Source organism: Penaeus chinensis, chromosome 26 (assembly GCF_019202785.1).
Source record: "Penaeus chinensis breed Huanghai No. 1 chromosome 26, ASM1920278v2, whole genome shotgun sequence".
NCBI classification, from domain to species: Eukaryota; Metazoa; Arthropoda; class Malacostraca; order Decapoda; family Penaeidae; genus Penaeus; species Penaeus chinensis.
In genome coordinates this window covers 19485073-19492572 of record NC_061844.1, presented here as the reverse complement: position 1 = coordinate 19492572, position 7500 = coordinate 19485073, and positions in this window count along the sequence as shown.

Sequence of the window (7500 nt, the reverse complement as noted above, 5' to 3'; positions counted from 1 at the left end):
CTCTCTCTCTCTCTCTCTCTCTCTCTCTCTCTCTCTCTCTCTCTCTCTCTCTCTCTCTCTCTCTCTCTCTCTCTCTCCTTAACATCCGTACCCCCGCTCTACACCCTCGCCTTCTCTCTCTCTCTCTCTCTCTCTCTCTCTCTCTCTCTCTCTCTCTCTCTCTCTCTCTCTCTCTCGCTCTCTCTCTCTCTCTCTCCCCCCCCCCCCCCCTCTCTCTCTCTCTCTCTCTCTCTCTCTCTCTCTCTCTCTCTCTCTCTCTCTCTCTCTCTCTCTCTCTCTCCCCCTCTCTCTCTCCCTCTCCTTCTCCTTAACATCCACCCCTCTCTCTCTCTCTCTCTCTCCCTCGCCTTAACACCCCCTCCCCCCATCCCCCCTCTCTCTATCTCTCTCTCTCTCTCTGCTTAGATCCTACTTATCTTTTCCTTTTTAACCTCACTTTTAGTTTCTTTCCATCTCATAATTTCCAAAAGGTCAGAGAGATTTTACAACCACGACTTCCAAGTTATCTTTTTCAGCGAAACTCAAGTTAAATTCACCTGATAGAATTCAGCCAAAAGTTATGATTTCCTTAAGAACCTACGTTGCCTTTTTTTCGTCTACCATTTCATCTTTGAATACTGAAATCGACAATTATATACGTATTACAAATAAAGAAATGAAGTTTTTGAAAAGAATGAAAATAGAAATACGTGGTGATAGTACTTTCTTATAAGCCATTATTATCTTCGCAGATAAGATATTGGGACCGTATGTAAGATAAAACGAAAGAATATGATGATTAAGAGAAAAAGATCTTTCTGTCTCTCATTTTCTCTATCTCTATTTCTCATTCTCTCTCTCTCTCTTTGTCTCATTATCTCTCTCTCTCTCTCTCTCTCTCTCTCTCTCTCTCTCTCTCTCTATCTCTTTCTCTCTCTCTCTCTCTCTCTCTCTCTCTCTCTCTCTCTCTCTCTCTCTCTCTCTCTCTCTCTCTCTCATTATCTCTCTCTCTCTCTCTCTCTCTCCCTCTCTCCCTCCCTCTCTCTCTCTCTCTCTCTCTCTCTCTCTCTCTCTCTCTCTCTCTCTCTCCCTCCCTCTCTCTCTCTCTCTCTCTCTCTCTCTCTCTCTCTACCTCCCTCCCTCCCTTTCTCCCTCTCTCCCTCTTTCTCTCTCTCTTTCCTATATTTTGACCGAGGAAAAGCCTGCCACAACTTTCCTTCCGAGAGACATAAGAAAGATGCTCGGTCTCATCCAGGCACTTGAAGAAGAGCTTAAGAGATCCGCGGACAAGCCTTGTGTTCACCGCAGATATGATCACTGATGGTCCAGTTTCGCTCTTTGTCTGTTTCGTCTGTCTCTTTCTCACTTGTTCTCTTTCTCTGTCTATCTCTATCTATCTATCTAACTAGCTATCTATATTTGTTTATCTATTTCCATCACCTGTTTATCTTCCCAACTCATTTTTTTTTTTTTCTCTTTCTCTCCATTCTTTCCTTCCTTCCCATTCTTTCTCTCTCCCATTCCTTTCCTTTCTATAAGTCTCTTCTTTTCCTCTTCTCTCTGCTTTTCCTTCCTCTTTCTTACACTATTCCTTCCTCCCTTTTCCCTCCACTTCCATTCTCTTCTCCACCTCCTTCTTTATCTTTCGTTTGTCCTTCTCTTTGCTTTTTTCCTCTTTCTCACATACTTCCCCCCCTTCTCCCTCCTCTTCCTTACACCTTTTCACTTTTTCTCCTTCGTCTTCCTCGCTTCTTCCTCTTCATTCTCTCTTTCTCTCTTCCCTTCCGTACAGAGTTTCTCCTTCCTCCTCATACCTTCTATTTCCTCTCTCTTGTTACTTCCTCCCTCCTTTCCCCCTTTTTGCCATCTTGTCCCTCTTCCCCATTCTCTATCTTTTTCTCCCTCTTCTCTCTTCCTTGATCCCCGTCCCTCTTTCTCTCTACTAATTTATCTTCCCCTCCCTCTCTTATTTTCTTCCTCCTCTCCCCTCCCTCTCTCACTCTCTCCCTTACACTTCTTACCTCCCTTTAGCCATTTCCGTCCTTCTTTTCCTCCTCTCCCTTCCCTCTCTCACTCTTTTTTATCTATCTTCCCTTCCTCTTTTCCTTTCTTCCTCTCTCCCTTTCTCCCTCCTCTACCCTACCTCTCTCCTTCGTTTCTCATCTTTCTCACTTCTCTCTTTCGCTTCTCCCTCACTTCTCTCTTTCGCTTCTTCCTCACTTCTCTCTTTCGTCTCTTCCTCACTTCTCTCTTTCGCTTCTTCTTCACTTCTCTCTTTCGTCTCTTCCTCACTTCTCTCTTTCGCTTCTCCCTCACTTCTCTCTTTCGCTTCTTCCTCACTTCTCTCTTTCGTCTCTTCCTCACTTCTCTCTTTCGCTTCTTTCTCACTTCTCTCTTTCGCTTCTTCCTCACTTCTCCCTTTCGCTTCTTCCTCACTTCTCTCTTTCGCTTCTTCCTCTCTTCTCTCTTTCGCTTCTTCCTCACTTCTCTCTTTCACTTCTTCCTCACTTCTCTCTTTCGCTTCTTCTTCACTTCTCTCTTTCGCTTCTTCCTCACTTCTCTCTTTCGCTTCTTCCTCTCTTCTCTCTTTCGCTTCTTCCTCACTTCTCTCTTTCGCTTCTTCCTCACCTCTCTCTTTCGCTTCTTCCTCACTTCTCTCTTTCGCTTCTTTCTCACTTCTCTCTTTCGCTTCTTCCTCACTTCTCTCTTTCGCTTCTTCCTCACTTCTCTCTTTCGCTTCTTCCTCACTTCTCTCTTTCGCTTCTTCCTCACTTCTCTCTTTCGCTTCTTCCTCACTTCTCTCTTTCGCTTCTTCTTCACTTCTCTCTTTCGCTTCTTCCTCAATTCTCTCTTTCACTTCTTCCTCACTTCTCTCTTTCGCTTCTTCCTCATTCTCTCTTTCGCTTCTTCCTCACTTCTCTCTTTCGCTTCTTCCTCACTTCTCTCTTTCGCTTCTTCCTCACTTCTCTCTTTCGCTTCTTCCTCACTTCTCTCTTGCGCTTCTTCTTCACTTCTCTCTTTCGCTTCTTCCTCAATTCTCTCTTTCACTTCTTCCTCATTCTCTCTTTCGCTTCTTCCTCACCTCTCTCTTTCACTTCTTCCTCACTTCTCTCTTTCGCTTCTTCCTCACTTCTCTCTTTCGCTTCTTCCTCACTTCTCTCTTTCGCTTCTTCCTCTCTTCTCTCTTTCGCTTCTTCCTCTCTTCTCTCTTTCGCTTCTTCCTCAATTCTCTCTTTCACTTCTTCCTCATTCTCTCTTTCGCTTCTTCCTCACCTCTCTCTTTCACTTCTTCCTCACTTCTCTCTTTCGCTTCTTCCTCACTTCTCTCTTTCGCTTCTTCCTCACTTCTCTCTTTCGCTTCTTCCTCATTTCTCTCTTTCGCTTCTTCCTCACTTCTCTCTTTCGCTTCTTCCTCACTTCTCTCTTTCGCTTCTTCCTCACTTCTCTCCTTCGCTTCTTCCTCACTTATCTCTTTCGCTTCTTCCTCACTTCTCTCTTTCGCTTCTTCCTCACATCTCTTTCGCATCTTCCTCACTTCTCTCTTTCGCTTCTTCCTCACATCTCTTTCGCTTCTTCCTCACTTCTCTCTTTCGCTTCTTCCTCACTTCTCTCTTTCGCTTCTTCCTCACTTCTCTCTTTCGCTTCTTCCTCACTTCTCTTTCGCTTCTTCCTCACTTCTCTCTTTCGCTTCTTCCTCACATCTCTCTTTCGCTTCTTCCTCACTTCTCTCTTTCGCTTCTTCCTCATTTCTCTCTTTCGCTTCTTCCTCACTTCTCTCTTTCGCTTCTTCCTCACATCTCTTTCGCTTCTTCCTCACTTCTCGCTTTCGCTTCTTCCTCACTTCTCTCTTTCGCTTCTTCCTCATTTCTCTCTTTCACTTCTTCCTCACTTCTCTCTTTCGCTTCTTCCTCATTTCTCTCTTTCACTTCTTCCTCATTCTCTCTTTCGCTTCTTCCTCACTTCTCTCTTTCGCTTCTTCCTCACCTCTCTCTTTCGCTTCTTCTTCACTTCTTTCTTTCGCTTCTTCCTCACTTCTCTCTTTCGCTTCTTCCTCACTTCTCTCTTTCGCTTCTTCCTCACTTCTCTCTTTCGCTTCTTCCTCACCTCTCTCTTTCGCTTCTTCCTCACTTCTCTCTTTCGCTTCTTCCTCTCTTCTCTCTTTCGCTTCTTCCTCACTTCTCTCTTTCGCTTCTTCCTCACTTCTCTCTTTCACTTCTTCCTCACTTCTCTCTTTCGCTTCTTCCTCACTTCTCTCTTTCGCTTCTTCCTCACTTCTCTCTTTCGCTTCTTCCTCACTTCTCTCTTTCGCTCCTTCCTCACTTCTCTCTTTCGCTTCTTCCTCACATCTCTTTCGCTTCTTCCTCACTTCTCTCTTTCGCTTCTTCCTCACTTCTCTCTTTCGCTTCTTCCTCACATCTCTTTCGCTTCTTCCTCACTTCTCTCTTTCGCTTCTTCCTCACATCTCTTTCGCTTCTTCCTCACTTCTCTCTTTCGCTTCTTCCTCACATCTCTTTCGCTTCTTCCTCACTTCTCGCTTTCGCTTCTTCCTCACTTCTCTCTTTCGCTTCTTCCTCATTTCTCTCTTTCACTTCTTCCTCACTTCTCTCTTTCACTTCTTCCTCACTTCTCTCTTTCAATTCTTCCTCACCTCTCTCTTTCACTTCTTTCTCACTTCTCTCTTTCGCTTCTTCCTCACTTCTCTCTTTCGCTTCTTCCTCACTTCGCTCTTTCGCTTCTTCCTCACTTCTCCCTTTCGCTTCTTCCTAACATATCTCTTTCGCTCCTTCCTCACTTCTCTCTTTCGCTCTTCCTCACTTCTCTACCCCCCCCCCTTCCCCCCCCCCCCCCTTCCTTCCGACCGCCAGCGCCGGCTTTGATCTTAAGTTTCATCTCAATCCCGGCTTTAGGACTGATCCCATAAAGACCCTCGACTTTAGGTTTTCCCCGCTTTCTTAAACCTTCTTTGAGAAAGCGGGGAATCAGCTTTAGGAACTGGTATCAATTTAGCGCCGAGTTTGGTACCGATTTGAGGCCACGTGGGTTGGTGTCTGATTTGGTATTAGATTGGTATAGATTCCGGCACTGATGTTGGTGTTAGTTTGTGGCACTAAGAGTGGTGTTGATTTTGAGATTGGTGTTGGTTTGGCACTAAGATTGGTGTTGGTGTGACTCTGGTGTTGGTTTCAATATTGGTACTTAGAGTGGTGTTGATTTGGCACTGATGATGATATTAGTTTTAGCACTAACATTGATATTCGCACAGGGCCAGAATCATGCACAGGAGATGGTATCAATAGGAGGTTCATATCGATCTGGGCACTGACTTGGTATCAATTTTGGAATAAGTTTTGTCTAAACTAAACAATGATCACAACATGTGTTTATCTCTCTCTCTCCCTCTCTCTCTCTCTCTCTCTCTCTCTCTCTCTCTCTCTCTCTCTCTCTCTCTTTCTTTCTCTCTCTCTCTCTCTCTCTCTCTCTCTCTCTCTCTCTCTCTCTCTCTCTCTCTCTCTATCTATCTATCTATCTCTCTATCTATCTACCTATCTATATATATATATATATATATATATATATATATATACATACATATATATGCATATATGTATGTATGTATAGATGTATATGTATGTTTGTGTGTGTTTGCACGCGCGTGTTTGTGTATATGTATATCTATCTATCTATCTATCTATCTATATATCTATATATCTATATATATAAAAGTAATATATATATATATATATATATATATATAGTATATGGTATATATATAATACACACACTCATTCTCCCTCTCTATCTCTTGATCCATCTCTGCCTCTCTCTCCCTACCTCCCTCATTCCGTCCCTCCTACCCCTTCCTCTCCCTCCCTCCCTCCATCCCTTCTGACATTTGGCACCTAGCTTGGTATCAATTTGGCACTAAGCTTGGCACTGGGACCCCGCCATCGCCGCCAAGGAGCGAAAGAATGGCCGGACGTGATCACTACAAACATGGATCCTTTCTTGTCTCCAGAGGCTCTCGGAAGAGTCAGCTCGGCTCTTGTGATGCCTCGTGTCTGAAAGGGTTTCTCGGGTTTTTTATTGGATTTATGATGATGGCTAGTCGGAAAGATAGATAAATACACCTATATAGATAGACAGGATGATAGATAGATAGATAGGGGGAGAGAGAGTGAGAAAAAGAGAGAGAGACAAGCAGAGAGAGAGGGAGAGAGCGAGAGAGAGAGAGAGAGAGAGAGAGAGAGAGAGAGAGAGAGAGAGAGAGAGAGAGAGAGACAGACAGACAGACAGACAGACAGACAGAGAGAGAAATAAAGAGAGAGAGAGAACGAGAGTGAGAGAAGAGAGTAATAAGGACAGAGACCGGCAGTCTTGAAAAGAAATATCAAGAGCGGAAAAAATATTTTTTATCTTTTCATTTTTATTTTTTCTTACATTTCCATTTTTCTTTAAAGGGCGGAAGGGGAAGGAATATCAAAATCTGGTTAGAAGATAATTATGACTGAGCTCTTCCGCATACCAGAACTCGGGTGAATTTGAAAATGAATGCACAACCGCACAGACTATTCATTTGCAAGTGAATGTACACGCACATACACTCGCGCGGTCGCATGCAAGCACACATACACAAGCACGCGTAAATGAACAAGCATTCACAAGAACGGACAAATACACAAGCACAAAAACACGCCCATGTTGGTAATTGAACAAGACGACGCAATAATAAATGAATAAATGATAAACAAGTAATGAAATAAGATTAAAAAAAGGAGAGATCAGAATAAAATAAGGTTAAAAAGTATGAACGATATAACTGGCAGTAAAAAAATGTCAGATAACGGTGAATATGTGAATATAAAATGTATGTATAGATATAAAGTCTGTGAGAATAACAGAAAAGTACAAATGCATCTGGATATTTAAATAAAACGAATCTCTCTCTCTTGCTTTCACTCGCGCTCTCCCTCTCTCTCAATTTCTCTCTCTCCCCTCCACCTCTCCCTCTCCTCCACCTCTCCCTCTCCCTACCCCTCCCACTTCAAAATCTTCCTTCAAACACACACACAAAAATACAAAAAAGAAAAAAAAAAACAGACGAAGAAAATAAAAAAAACAAAAGACAAACCAAACACAAGATCGGGAATTACAAAGCGGAACATGAGCGCCAATGGAACTGCCTCGCCGATAATGCAGAGAACAAGGAAATTTCCAAATAAACTCGAAAGGTATGGCCAGGACTCGACACGGCTCGCGGCCACGAATGGAAGCGCTGTTACGATGCAACAGTCGCTTCGGAAAAGAGGTAGAAAGAGAGAGAGAGAGAGGGAGAGAGAGAGAGAGAGAGAGAGAGAGAGAGAGAGAGAGAGAGAGAGAGAGAGAGAGAGAGAGAGGGGGGGGGGGAGGGAGGTAGAGATATAGAGAGGAGAGGAGGAGGGAGGGAGGTACAGAGAGAGACGAAAGGAAAAGGAGGGAGGGAGAGATGAGAGGAGGAGGAGGAGGAGAAGGAGGGAGTGAGAG